Genomic DNA, 15,735 nt, shown 5'->3' on the forward strand with positions numbered 1-15,735 from the left:
TGTTGTATTTTGCTTTGCATTTGGTTTAGCCCTGTCTTTAAACTGTAAAGGTTCAAACCATAGCATTATAACAGAATTTTTTTATTTATTTTTTTAAGTTTTTTAACATGACAAAGTGAAAAATTACAACAAAGGCAAAATAGATGGTCCACAAGCAAGAAGAAAATGGCACATATGTATAAGTCGCTGAAAGTGGTTGTAAACTCTCCCCCACAACTTTGTCCCATTTAAATAAGCATAAAAAACCCTAATGAACACTGCTTATAGATATCTCCTTACTTGCTTAGTAATGTTGTAATCATTTTTGTTCTTTAGAGCGTGCCCATATCTCCCCTGATTTACGGCACACTCTGTGTGCTTGTCTGTCTATTATCAGGACTTCCTACGGCACAACACTGAAATCCCACGAGACTGCATAATCACTCAGAGCTTCCTCCTACACCCCCATGTGACCATGTGACCTCACATGCAGTGTAAACCTGGGCATCAGACAGCATTACTGCAGTCTTATCAGCTGAAGCTGATAAGACTGACATAGGCAAACACTAGATAATCGGCACAAGTAAATACTATGAAATAAAACAAGTCAGCTATGAGCAGGGAAGCAGGGTTGCCATAGAAATGTTCGATTGAGAAGGAGGCTTGGTTAACAGTACAGGAAGTGCTCAATGTAAGGGCGGAAATACACTCTACTGTGGACTCAGAAAACAATACTTAACATGGCACTGCCTAACCCCTGGAAACAAGTTTTTTTTAAAGTTTCTTTAAATAGTAAGTAATATGCGATTTGGGCTGGATTACAGTGGCTATAGTTTCATAATTACTTATTGGACTAAATGAAAAGAAACATCAGAGTGGGAGTGTTTACTTCCTCTTGAAGGCATAGGTTTATATAAAGACAACCTACAGGTCTATAAATGATGAACTGACTGCCAAAGAAGAAAGACATTTATTGGATAGCAATCAGCTTGCACCGGAAGTGTCCCCAAGATGGAATTTGGATTGATGAGTTTGTACAGAGCAGTATTTTATTCTTTTACATGTGAGTGCAATTTTAGTTTATAATAAAAGAGTGGCAACTGATTTACACTAGAGCATGGATCCCCTGTTGTGTTTCTTCTGTGTGTTTGCGTATGGATGTCTGCCATCAGTGTTAACCATAAGAAGTGTCTTACCGAACAACCATTGGAATTCCGTTGGACCTTAATGTGGAAGCGACTGAACACCTTTAAGTATGCCTGGGCTTAATCTACCATTATTTGTGTGCCTTGAAGTGTGCCAGGGATATTAACTCATGTGGTCTATGATCTTTCTTTTAAATTAGAGGGTCATGGAATTCTGGTAAGCCTTTGTAAATCTACCCTTGGTGGTGGCTTTTTACTGGTGTGGGATGCACTATCCTGTCTCGTTCCTAGAGTGGAATATCAACAGGATTGGATACTGAGTTATAATTGGATTTTTAAAATTATTTATCCAACTTTTTCTTAACATATTTTGATTAAATGTTCATATTTTACTTTGCATACACACAATAAGTACTTTATTTTACTGAAGCACGGCACATTGTATTATAGACACTTCGGGTGTCTATGCCATGGCCCCAACCCCAGAGTGTGGCTACTGAAAATAGATAATTGATTTTTGTACTCGTCTGCAAATTTATGCTTGGGTTTTATTAGCTGCCACTTTCTTCTCACTTCATGCAAGAGAAGTAGGGTAGCCAGATACCTATAGTGAATGGCCAAAATATCCACCAAGGAATCTGATGGCATCTACCAACATGGAAGATGAAGAATGAGCTGTATAGGGTGACCACCAAGCAAAATGTATTGGTACATTTTCAGGCCCAGGATATTTTCCACCGAAAGCAGTTGTCCAACATAAACAGCGCCAAAAGACTCTTCTATGTATGTAGCACTTTAGTGACCATACTCCATGCACTGAACGTAAAAATATGGTTGTAATCACGATGAACAAGTACACTGTTTATATAGGAGAAATCTGAGAATATACATTGAAATTAGAAAGGGGAAGAAGAAGTTTGGATTGGAAACCACAACAGCCCCCTTAACCACTTGAACAATGAGACTGTGGAATGTGTTCCAGAGGTAACTGAAATCCAGTGACATAACTGACTAAATGGGTTGTTTGCTTTGGAAATAGAACCCTAGAAATACAGGAAAAAAACCTTCTAAACTTGCTGAATCTGAATTTTTCCCCAAGCAGAGTGCAATGAATGAAAGTAATACAGAAAGTGCAGATGTGGATATGTTTGTCATTCATGCATTAGCTTGTATAAAAGAATGTATAAAAGGCAGCTCCCTTTCTCCACTGTGGAACTATGTGGGGGTTACTATTTTACGGTGACCACACCACATTCCACAGCCTAAGGTATGACTATACAATGAAAGCTTTGTAGTTTCCTAGACACTGAACTTTGGCGGCTGCATGGCCATTTTACAGAGGTCTGTGATCTAAAGTATGCTTGAAAAAATATCTGGGGACTAGAGTGCTGGGCTGAATGTGTAAATGTGATGCTTTCTATATTTTAACTTTGCAATGTACTAATATTAAATGAAAAAAATATTAAGCAACACAATATAATACAATTATATATATAAAAATACAAAACAGGCAAAAATCCTGCTTCATCTTCTATTACCTCCTCCCTTAGAATCCCTTTAGGTATACAACCTAATTTAAAAAAAATGAATATTATGACATATTTTACAAATTACATGTAGTCATTTACCAAAAAACACAAAAAAATAGCAAATGTTTCAGGCAAAGTTGCTAACATCTTTTGCTACAAAAGGCGCAAAAGGGTGCCTTGCAAAGACGATAGTAAATACTCACTTTTACCACTCTAATCAAATAATCCACGGAAGTCTCTTCAGAAACCGACACTTCCAGGAGTGTCAATTTCCTGGTCCCCACTTGTGTTCAGTGGTTCTGTCCTGAAAACTGAAAGTTAGACCCTTTTTGTACTGCGAGCGCCGAGCGTTAGCGCTAAAGCGCTGCTCGTTTTAGTGGTACTTCAGCAAAGTTTAAGTGGCGTGTTTTTGCGCCGCATTTCGGCTGCTAGTAGGGGGCTTTTAACCACAAAAAAAGAGGGTTAAAAACTCCAGTTTTGTAGCTCTTTCAAAACGATTTTAAGGCACTTTGAAGGCGGTATCCATTCATTTCAATCGACAGGGCGTTTTGGGAGCGCTGAATACAGCTTTCCCAACCTGCTCCAGTGTGAAAAGTCATGCTGGAATGAATGGGAGGCGCTTTTCAGGCGCTTAGCAAAGACTATTTCCAGTGCTAAAGCGCCTGAAAACCGCCCAAGTGTAAAAGGGGTCTTAAAAGCCAACTGAACCTTCAGTTTAAATCAGTTGAACACATTCCAGGTGCACAGATCCCAACTGTCCCTGATTTGGAGGGACTGTTCCCCATTTGGAACAATCTCCCGCTGTCCCTTTTTTTTTTGTTTTGTTTTTTACAAAGCATCACTAAAGTAGGGATTAAACTATAGATCATTAAGAGAGCAGAATAATAAAAGTGGCCTTACCCTCTGTCCCTCTTTCCTCCTCATTTGTCCCTCATTTTGGTCTGATCTACCTAGTTTTATATAAAATGCTCTTTTTATTCAATTTCTAAATTGCTGCATTTCTAAATTTCAAAAGCCAGTATACAGGAATAGTATTGGTAAAAAAAAAGGCACTTGTGGGTTTACCTAATCTTTTTTTTTTTTATTCTCCTTTTAAAGTGGTTGTAAAGGCACAAGGTTTTTTACCTTCATGCATTCTATGTGGATTTTTTTTTGAAGCACATTATTAATTGGCTTCAAAAAAGGGAGGGCTCGGGTCGCACAGCACTGCCCCCTGAGCCCACCCAGATGTGCGACAATAGCAAATTAATATTCGCTATTGTCTTGCTGATCCTCCTCCTGGCCAATCAGGAAGGTCCTAAGACTCCCTGGCCGATCGTGTCTCAGGACACACTTCCTGTTGGGCCAGGAGGAGAAGCAACGGCCTGGCTCTCCCCCCTCCCCCCCCCCCGCGAAGGCCTCTGATCATCACCTTCCTATCCTTCTCCAGTGGGGGGTGTTGATCGCCGCATTCCTGTCCATCTCCCACGCAGGGTGGTTAGTTTGCCAGCCCCCCCAAACAAATATTGAGCACCGGTCGTCACTGCCTATCAGCATACTACAGGGTGGGACCCTTACTGCAGAGGCCCACCATGCCCCCTACTGCGTGAAACCTGTAACACTGCATTCAGCAAAGCTCAAGCTTCCCACTAAATTTAGATCTCTAGTTGGTATTTACCAGGGTGGTGTTTTTGACCTCTGCAGAGAGATACTGCTTCCACACAGGGAACTGACATTTCTACTCAGGCTATGACTGATTCTTAAAGGAAGTAAACTTTTTTGTCTGAGGCTCAATTCACATTATTGCGTAGCAGGAACAAGCGTTCTCGCCACATGATTTTGACATGCAATTTTCACACGATCCTGCATGCCGCATGTGCGTTTGTCACGGGAAAAGAAGCTCCTACTGCTTTTCAGGCATCAAGCTTCACGTGATTTGTGAAGACGCAGTTTGCAGCGCAATCCTGTCCCGCAACAATCGCAGCAGAATTACATCACGTTTGGAGTTTCATTGAAGGGCAATGGCACCCAAATGTGCATGGCTCGTTGGGCTACCATTGTCACACGATTTGGGATCACAGGCAGAATTGTGATTCTGCCCACAATCCCAAATCGCGAGGTGTGACAAGGCCTGCAAAAAAAGGTAAAAATATTTTGTTCTGTAGTTGACCTTTATCTACAGGCCCTTAGTGCAAAATAAAACAGTATAGGAATCACTGTCACTTGGTCTTTTAGCACTGGATGCCGATACAGTATATGTGTTTTACTCGTGTTTCGCACCCATAAATTACTGTATACTGGAAGTTTGACAGTATCAGGTAAATGTTTCAATAAATCAGTCCAGATAAAATCTCGTGCTAGGAAACATGAATTGGTCATGTCTGCAACATTGTATGGGAGAACACCCTCTGTTTGGAAGGCAAGCGTGGAAGCACTGCTAAGAAAAGTACTTGTGAGACACTTCCCTCCGGCAAGCCACACACGGAGCAAATTTCTTTCCTGCAACCACAAAGGCGGAGGAAGCCGTCCCTGCTGGGAGAAGACAGTGATTATTGCTAGCGTCTATACCAGCTGCTAGTGATAATCGCAAGTAAATCCAGCAGGCTGGTTGTACCCATTTGATCAATCAATCAACTTGGTACATTCAGCTTGCTCATACATGGTTTGAATCTCAGCCGGTTCAGCAGGCCTGTGATAGTACCCAGATAGTTCAGGGACAAAGCTAGAATCAGAAATGGTACTGTAAGTGACATGGCTTCATACTTGTTATTGGAAAAAATCTGTAGATGGATACTGTGGATCAGAGGCGTAGCTAAAACCTTCAGGGCCCTGGTGCAAGAAACCATGAAGGACCGCTCTGGCCCCCGACTAGGGCCTTTCCCACTGATCCAAGGGCCCTTTACTCCCATTGTGGAACCTTTTATTATGGTCCCGCAGCGGACCATCTTCCTGCCGTCTTGGGGTGGTGGAATGCCAGAGTCCAATCACAAGTGGACCACCCTGGTAGTTCCATTTTGTTTATTTTTATAGGTTTTTTTTATAATTGTTTTATTTTTTACATATTTTCAGGACCTCTGTTGGGGGGGTGTGATGGAACTGTCGCACACTCCTCTTGAGTGCTTCCATCAGTATATCACTTCCTCCAGTCTGAGCATAGAGAGCAGATATTAAAGCCAATCATACAAGACTAGCTTACAATAGCTTATATGAACATGGAATACTTTTATAGAAACTCAAACTGAATATTTATACCCCACAGGAGGACACCCCCCTCCTGATCATATTACTCTAACAATACAAACGGTAACCAAGAACTTAATTAACAATTAATAATGGGAAAGACATGCTTTTCAGAAAACACATAGCACCTTCAGACAATAGCTGGAGACCCCCAGACTGTCTGACTCCTACATCAAACAGAGGCCAATGTGACCAGCTCTTTCAATGAACATGTATAGTTCAGAATCAACAAATCAGGAATAGTTTTTATATATTTCTTGAGAGATATTGTTGATAAATATTACTGTACCATCTGAAGTAATCCAAACCACATTTCTAGTGTCCATTACGTAGTTGTACATACTTTTACATGCCTCTAATAGACACAGGTAAATTAGACATAAGATGGGGAGCTGAAACAAGAGTTTTCCAACCTCTCCAAGGGAAGCTGGGTTCCATGCCCCCCCCCCCCCCCCCCCCCGCCCAGGAGGGCTTGGGTGAAATATCAGAAAAAGGGAAGGAGGACAGATTCATCAGTCTCTTTCTCTGCAGCTTCACAGAATGAATGAACAATGAATGTTCAGTGCTTTCCATTCATTCATAAACTGAAGCATAGTAAACACAGTTTACTGTGCCCCAGCTATGAAGAAAAAGACTCTATTAATGACTGACTCAAAACAAGGCAGGGGCCGTTAAATGACACATTCCCGCCTCCTTTCCCACTCTCCAACCTGACAAATCCCCTATAGCAGCCGGAGAGGGGGAACCCGGCAACACTGCGAGGGGGGGGCAGGGAAGAAAAAGAGGCCCGGTGGGCTGCAGGACAGGGATAGGGAGGCAGCAGGGGCAGCATGTAGAGGAACCAATGCCCTTCCCTTCTGATGCCGCTGAGTGTCTGCAGGAGGGAGAGAAAGCAAAGCAGTCATTCAGTGGTTAAATGGAGGGAACTGTTCCTCTACAGGCCGCCCCACACTGACCTCCTATCCAGGTGTACAGGAGTGCACAGGCCCCCTGGAGAATGGGTCCGGGTCGCAATGGCGACCCCTGTACGTACGCCGCTGCCGTGGCTTTATACTCTCATTCCTTTTGCTAAACAGTTAGGCTGCATTCACACCTCAGCGTAGCGTGTTTGAACGTTTTTACCGGCGTTTTGTCGCGCGACAACGAGCGTTTTGTCACACTACAACGCGCGACAACGAGCGTTTTTTAACTTCGGCGTTTTTTTTCAGCCAATAGGAAAAATATTTTTCATCTGCTTATTTTTTCTTGAGCAGATACAGCGTCAAAACGCCCGTAGAAACGCTCGTTGTCGCGCTAAACACTCGAATCGAGCGTTTCCATTAGTTTCTATGGGAATGAAAACGCCCAAATCAGCCCAATTCGCGCGACAAAAAAGGGTCCGGAACTTGTTTGAGCTTCAGGCGTAGGGCTTCAGGCGACATGGAGTGGAGATGTGAACCATCTCCATTGAGAATAATGGATTTTTTCCCCTCCAGCGTTTTGTAGCTTCAGGCGTAGGGCTACAAAACGTTCAGGTGTGAACGGGCTGTCAGGCGTAGGGCTTCAGGCGACATGGAGTGGAGATGTGAACCATCTCCATTGAGAATAATGGATTTTTTCCCCTCCAGCGTTTTGTAGCTTCAGGCGTAGGGCTACAAAACGTTCAGGTGTGAACGGGCTGTTAGAGCTCCTAAAGGGATAACAAATCCTCAGTTTTGTAAGCACTTTCATTAACTGATTTAATCACTTACTGAGTATGCAGCTTTGTCATTATATCTAGTTTACACTGATATAATCACACTACCCCAGGTTTCCTGTTTTAGCTTGGCTTCTCTCTCTTGCAACATCCTATGGAGGCACCCTTACATGCAGGGACTAAAGCTGTGTCTCTCTACACTGTGCATCAATAGAAACACACAGCCCCATAGCCTAGGATGACAAGGAACTCCCCTGCTCCTTCCACCAATTCCCTCTCCATTCTCATAGCTAATAGACTGACTGTAGACTCCACTGTCCACTGTTAACTCTTTCTTGTGAACTTCAGGGAAGCAGCACTGGGAGAACAAGCGTCAGCACCATTGAAAGTTGTAAACTTTGAGTGCTGATTTAAGAACTTTAACAAATAGTTTACTAGGCAATGTTTATTTTAATGTGCTCAGCAGGTTAGGCTAAAAATGCTGTGGGTTTAACACATAATAGATTTGGCCCCTTAAAGCGGTTGTATAGTCAAATTTTTAACTTTGACCTACAGGTAAGCCTATAATAAGGCTTACCCGTAGGTAAAAAGAATATCTCCTAAACCTGTACGGTTTAGGAGATATTCCCCTCGCAATGAGCTGCTGACTTCTGCGGCGCATGCGCACCGGGGATTCTCAGCTGAAAGTCGGGCAGATTCCAGACCCTGCCGGGAAGAAAACTCTTGCGCACATGCACGGCAGTGACGACATTGTGGCTCCGGCCACTCACAGCGCCGGAGCCGCGATACCGGGAAGACACGCCAAGGGAACATTTCAGCTCCTTCGTGAGATGTGGCGCCTCGTTCTAAGGTAAGTATTTCATAATGAGCTAGTATGGACAGTATTTTCCAACCTGTGTTCCATGTGAGAGATTTCTCTTCACTTCCTGTCCCATAGCCAAAACAGGAACTGAGAGGAAATCCCTGCAAAGTGATGGAAGCCTTAGGGTGTCACCAGGGACACTGGAACTGGCCATTGGAAGATTTCCCCTCTATCCCTGTTCGGGGGACAACCCAAAATGTGGGATTTTCCTTGACTTTCACATTACAACCTTCTATTTGCCAATCTCCTAACAACCAATTACATCATCAGTTGATAGGGAGGATGTCAGTTGCCTGTATATAAATAATCCTTGTTTGACCCTCCCTTGCCTCTCTCCATCAACTTTGGGTTCTCATTAGCTAAGTATTGGAGAAAAACCGAGGAAGAAGAGAAACATTGGAACACTAGTCAGTACCAGTTTGCAAAAGTGTATTTGCGTTGGAAGAATAAGTCATCTCTAACGCTGGGTGTCCTACATGTATTGATATTGCTGCATTATATAAAACTATTAGAATAGTTTTTACATTTGAGAATGGGGCGCCTCAAGACTGTCCATAATTTTGGAGGGTGCCTCAAGATTGTTCATAATTTTAAAGGGTGCCTTCAGTGAAAAAAGGTTGAGAAACATGGCTCTAGAGCAAGGAAGCAATAATTAAAGAGGAAGTAAACCCTGATGGCTCCCCGCCAAGGCCTGCAAATGAAAAGCATAATGGGCTGGTATGCATCGCACACTAGCCCATTATATGACACTTACCTGCAAACGAAGCCCGCGATGTCCCCTGAGCAGGTTGCGTTCATCTTTGCCCCTCTTCCTTCCTGGGCCACGCACTCCGGCTCTGTGACTGGCCAGAGTCGCATGACGTCACTCCCACGTGCACACTCTGGGGGAAGAAGCGGCACGGTTGTCTGTTTCTTCACGGCGCACGTTTAGGAGATATTTCCACTACCTATAGGTAAGCCTTATTTTAACCACTTGCCGACTGCTGCACGCCGATATACATTGGCACAATGGCAGCAGTGGGGAAATGGGCATACCTGTACGTCCCCTTTAATTGACAGGGCTAGCGGGCACACACACATACAGCGTGACTGTGCCGGAGGGACCTGCTAACTCAATGTCCGCCGGTGTCCCAGCAATCGTGTCACGGAGCTGCAGAACAGGGGGAGATGCCTATGTAAACAAGGCATTTCCCCGTTCTGCCTAGTGACATGACAGAGATCACTACTCCTTGTCTTCGCACACAGTTAGAATCACTCCCTAGGACAGACTTAACCCCTTGATCGCCCCCTAGTGTTTAACCCCTTCCCTGCCAGTGTCATTTACACAGTAATTAGTGTATTTTTATAGCACTGATCGCTGTATAAATGTGAATGGTCCCAAAATAGTGTCAAAAGTGTCTGATGTGTCCGCCATGTTGCAGTCACGATAAAAATCGCAGATCGCCGCCATTACTAATAAAAAAAATAATAATAAAAATGCCATAAAGCTATACCAAAAATATGTAGAAGAATACATATCAGCCTAAACTGAGGAAAAAGATAGTTTTTTTTATATATTTTGGGGGGATATTTATTATAGCAAAAAGGTAAAAAAACATTGCTTTTTTTCGAAATTGTTGCTCTTTTTTTGTTTATAGCGCAAAAAAAATAAAAGCGCAGAGGTGATGAAATATCACCAAAAGAAAGCTCTATTTGTGGGAAAAAATTACGTCAATTTTCTTTGGGTGTTAGTCGCATGACTGTGCAATTGTCAGTTAAATCGAAGCAGTGCCGAATCGCAAAAAGTGCTCTGGTTAGAAAGGGGGAAAAATCTTCCAAGGCTGAAGCGGCTAGGCTTGCCTATAGGTAAAAGTCACCAAAAAGGGTTTACAATCACTTTAAAGCCACAAAGACTTGGTCCAACTATCTGTACTGGATCTGACACCAAGAAAGCAATGAAGCCTGAGAAACAGCATGGCAGCCAAACTAATTCTCAGAAACAAATGTCAGCTCTGACCGTTTCATTTTGCCCCTTTGTCTCATAACAAATTACATTTATTGTAAAAAATAAATCTCAGGAGGCTATATTGTAAATTATATTAATTTTTTGGGTATCCACACATAAGGCACACATTAAAGAATATCTCAATTAAAAAACAAAAATGATGTACTGTTGCTTGCCAATCCTTGGTTGTGTTGGCTGAATTTGTTTTCCCTTTATTCTCACCCAGTGATTCAGCTAGTAACACACTTCCTGTCTAAGGGTGGCTACCCTCACTCCTCCACTCTGTCTATGGAGGAGCCACCCTTGGACAGCAGCATTCTTTTTCTTTTCCTTGTACCAAGTGATGCTGACAGTGACAAACGTCCTGTCTTAGGGTGGCTTCTCTGTCTATGAAGGAGCAATGGAGACATCCTTGGACAACAACACTGCCTGGATAAGGTAGTGTAAGATGAACTAGTAGATTTAGATGGACTTTACATAATTGACTAACACGTTAAAGGGCTTGTAAACCCTTGTTTAAAAAATAAATAAATAACAAACATGTTATACATACCTGCTTTGTGCAATGGTTTTGTACAGAGCAGCCCCGCCTCTTCTGAGGTGCCCCACCGGTGCTCCAGGCCCCTCCTCTTCATTGACACAGATAACAGGACTCAGCCCCACCGCGTCACTGGATTTGATTGACAGCAGTGGGGGGGGGGGGGGGGGGGGTTTGGGGACAGCTGCAGCCAGGGCTGCTGTTAAGGCAGTACAACCAGCCCTCCTGTACCGGGCCCCATCAGTTCAAAAGGGGGGCCCAGGCACCTGACTGTACTGCCTTATTGCTGACACCTCTTATTGCCTTATTGCTGACACCTCTTGTGGCTCCCCATGCAGTGACGCCGGCTTCACTTCCTCTCCCTCTATGGTTGCAACTCAGTACAGTTTTATATTTTAGTTTTAGTGGGAATTTTGTTGTATTTGTGTCCACTAATAATGATTTTAGATTATTTTTAAGCGAAAATTGGATTTATTATTTTCAGGGAGGAAGGAGGGCCCTGCCAGTTAGGCTGTACAGTGCCCCATGATCGTAAACAGCAGCCATGGCTGCAGCACAGAAGATTTTCACCTTAAAGCATGCATCAGGCCGGGTTCACACTGCTGCGGGGGGAGAGCCGGATGTGATTCGCACCGCACTGCAGTGCAAATCACATCCGATCTCCGTAGCGATGCGAGTTCAGCCATACAGATAGTATGGCTGAATTCGCATCGCTCCCGCAGCAAACTCGCACGGGACCATTTTTTTGGTCCGCAGCAGAATCGGATCGCATGGGTGTTCACACCATGCGATCCGATTTCTGTGCGAGTCTGCAGATCGCACTGCGATATGCGGACGGATCTGGGGGTGTCATTAACATTTCATTGACACTCCCAGCCGTTCGCATAGGGCAGTGTGAACTGCCGGCGGGAGTCATGCGATGCGGGAAAACGCCGCGGATTCGCGACGTTCCCGCATCGCTGTGGTGTGAAAAGGGTCCCGTGCGAGTTTGCTGCGGGAGCGATGCGAATTCAGCCATACTATCTGTATGGCTGAACTCGCATCGCTACGGAGATCGGATGTGATTTGCACTGCAGTCCGGTGCGCATCACATCCGGATCTCCCCCCGCAGCAGTGTGAACCCGGCCTAAAGCGGAGTTCCACTTAAAAAAAATCATTTAAAGTCAGCAGCTACAAATACTGCAGCTGCTGTCTTTTAATAGTCACTTACCTGTCCCAAGGTCCAGCGATGCAGGGGAAGGAAGCCCCGCACGTCTCCCCCTCCTCTCTGTGGCGCCGGCATTGTCACTGTGGGTGCTCGGCTGTGTCTTCACAGCTGGGCATGCACTGCGCATGTGCGAGCTGTGTGGCACGCTGTGACTGGCCGGGCAATCATCTGGGACCTGTGACGTGTCCCAGATGATTGCCGAGAGGAAGGGGGAGAAGTGGGAGCTGGAACCCTCTAAAAAGAGGGTTTCCGCTAGCCCCCAAAAAAAAAAAAATGAAATGCCAAATATGTCATGTCAGGAGGTCACCTTCCCTTAAAGCTGAAGCTCCATTTTTAGGCGGAACTCCACTTTAAGGTGAAAAACCTTGAGGCTTTACAACCACTTTAAAGTGGACTCCTGCTAAAATATTTTAACCAGTTAAATAAACAGTTTTTTTTTTAAAGATCGTACATAAATGAATAAAAGCTGATCATTTTAAGAACTCCTTTTAATGGTTTGCCTCAGCCCTTTAACTGTTACTTTTGCCGGACACCTTCACATCTGAGAATTGGCAAACTGCAATATATTTAATTTTTGTTTTTGAGTTTATAACTGCTTTAAGGAAGCCAAAACATGTAAGCAAAGAATGTGCAGGTTGTAAAACAGTGAATGTGATGGCAGACAAAACAAATAATCCCCTTCCGTGACAGAACCTTTATTGATGGCAAGTTGGCCGACCATTGAATGACTCCGTATAGAGTGAAATGGTTTGTCTCAACTCTCAAACTGCCACTTTTTCTGGACAGCTAGGTTTGTTAAATACAGGGGGGGCGTCTAAAAAGGAAAACAAATGTCATCACATTAAAGATTGGTGACTGGTGAGCTGCATTTTTGCTTTAAGGATTAGTTCTGCTTTAAAGTATTAATGCCATGTATATTCCATAAACTAGAAATGCCTGTATAAGTCCTTAAGGTATAAATGCCATATATATTCCATAAACTGAACAACACATTTATAATCTTTAAACTAAACAATAAATGCCATGTATATTCTATGAACTAAAAATGCCATGTATAGTCCCTGTATAAATGTCATCAGTATATTCTATACACTACAGTATATCATAATTGATAAATGCCACCTATAGTCTTTAAACAAATCCATCCTTAAAGCATAAATGCAATGTATAGTCTTTAAACAATAAATGCCCTCTATATTCTATGAACTATAAATGGCATCTATATTTTATAAACTATAAATGCCATCTATATGCTATAAACTATGAATGCCATCTATAAACTATAAATGGCATTGATATTCTATAAACAATAAATGCCATCTATATGCTATAAACTATTAATGCCATCTATAAACTATAAATGCCACCTACATTCTATAAACTGTAATTGCCGTTTATATTTTATAAACAATAAATTAATAAAATAGGTGACTTGTATAAATTACAAATACCATGTATATTCCATAAACAATAAATGTCATGTATGGGTTTAAAATGCCATGTTCAGTCGTCTATAAATGAAGATGCCCTCTCTGCGTCCATCACCCCCTCCAGTACCCTGATCTCCTGGGGTACACCTTCCATTAAATAACCCAATTCTCAAAGCAATCTGCATATAATTAGCAGTAGATATCTACTATAAAAAGTCTACAGATAAAAACAATGGATTTCTCCATCTGCAACAAAAATCCTCCGCTTATGAATGAACCCTCCACACATCAGGCTCCGTGCAATGATTGGAATGAATTAAAACCAGATGTCAGCATGACACCAATCATCATGAATAAATCTATCATGCCATCTAGTATGAGATTGATCTTCAGGCTATGTCTGCTGTCACCTGCCCTCACTATATACCTCCATGTATGCCCAGTATATATGTCCCCATGTATGCCCAGGACCCGCACACATACCCGGAGCTCACTGACACAACCCACGTGCAGTAGTACAAAGCACGGATGCTGGAAGCTGATGGTGTGAATGCGATCAGACAAAGACACAATACCTGGGTGGCACTGGTGGTGGCGGTGGCGGTGTGGTGTCACTGGCGGTGTCGGCTGTGTGTCCGGGCGGGTGTGCGGTGTATACCGGCAGACTCGGATCGCAGCGCCCCGGGAGTCTTCCGTATCATTTGCCCATATAAGGAGACGAAGCATCCCACTCTCTCTCTCTTTTACATCCCATCTGCCGTCTAACACTTTCTATTTTTCAGAGCTTGTGCCCTTTTACCATGGGAAAGACGAATGTCTGTCCTGGAATGTGTCCTGCCATCACACCTCAGCGCCTTTCCCCCTCTGTCCTCCTCCATCAAACACCAAGCAGGCCATTGTCTTCATCCAGGAGGACCTTCACATGGACGACATTCACACGGAGGACCTTCACATGGAGGATCTTCACATGGAGGACCTTCTCTATGGTACCCCTCTGATGGTTATACTCGAAGATGCACACCTATCTGAAGTATGTGCACAGGACAATGACAGACCTAAACATTCTCACCATGGCTCAGAAACCCACAATGTCATGTTAAAGCTGATCCCCAGTCTTCTGGACTGAAATAGCTTCCTCTGATTTTACTGCACACTGTGAGCTTCTAGGACACAGTCAGTGCAATTCAATAAAATACTAGTGACATTTTTCTGGTGGTAGGACCTTTCAAAATGACCTGTGTCAGGTTTGAAAATCCTTGCTATCCATTCCAGTAGCTTTATGGACACATCAAGCACTGATCGCCAATGTAAGTGCACACGGAGTACTGACCACTAATGTAAGGGTGCACACTGAATACTGACCACAAATGTAAGGGTGCACACTGAGTACTAAGCACCAGTGTAATGCCCCATACACGTGGTCGGACATACCAACAACAAAATCCATTGGATTTTTTCCAACGGATTTTGCCTCAAACTTGTCTTGCATACACACGGTCACACAAAGTTGTCGGAAAATCCAATTGTTCAGAACGAGGTGACGTAAACCAAGTACGTCGGGGCTATAAATGGGCCAGTAGCCAATAGCTTTCATCTTGTAATTTATTCTGAGCATGCATGGCACTTTGTGTGTTGGATTTGTCTACACAGGATCGGAATTTAAATGATCAGATTTTGTTGTCGGAAAATTTGAGATCCAGCTCTCAAACTTTGTGTGTCGGAAATTGCGACTGAAAAAATCAGATGGAGCCCACACACCATCCGAATTTCCGACAACAAATTCCGACCGCACATTTTCCGTCAGAAAGTCCAACCGTGTGTACAGGGCATAAGGGTGCCCACTGAGTACTGAGCACCAGTGTAAGGGTGCCCACTGAGTACTGACCACCAATGTAAAGGTGTCCACTGAGTACCGGCCGCCAATATAAGGGTGCACACTGAGTACTGACCACCAATGTAAGGGTGCACTCTAAACACTGACCACTAATGTAAAGGTTCATGCTCAGCACTGACTACCAATGTAAGGGCACACACTGAGCACTGACTACCAATGTAAGGGTGCACGCTGAGCACTGACTACCAATGTAAGGGTACACGCTGAGCAGTGACTACCAATGTAAGGGTACACGCTGAGCAGTGACTACCAATGTAAGGGTGCACACTGATC

At 43.5% G+C, this 15,735-nt stretch overlaps 1 protein-coding gene across 3 annotated transcripts in view; it reads right to left on the reverse strand.

Moving 5' to 3' along the window:
• FHL2 (four and a half LIM domains 2) overlaps positions 1-15,735 on the reverse strand; it is a 136,769-nt gene that overhangs the window by 102,061 nt on the left and 18,973 nt on the right. Inside the window, exon 1 of one of the 3 annotated variants that reach the window (XM_077482684.1) lies at positions 14,368-14,534. The exons of 1 other annotated variant lie outside the window; for it this stretch is intronic. The gene's annotated coding sequence lies outside the window, so the exon portion shown is untranslated. Of the gene's footprint in view, positions 1-14,143; positions 14,325-14,367; positions 14,535-15,735 lie in introns of those variants that run through there. One more of the 3 variants, XM_077482682.1, reaches the window with a different exon arrangement.

This window comes from Lithobates pipiens, unplaced genomic scaffold (genome assembly GCF_037356315.1).
Source record: "Lithobates pipiens isolate NorthernLeopardFrog02 unplaced genomic scaffold, aLitPip1_a1.2 Scaffold_16, whole genome shotgun sequence".
NCBI classification, from domain to species: domain Eukaryota; kingdom Metazoa; phylum Chordata; class Amphibia; order Anura; family Ranidae; genus Lithobates; species Lithobates pipiens.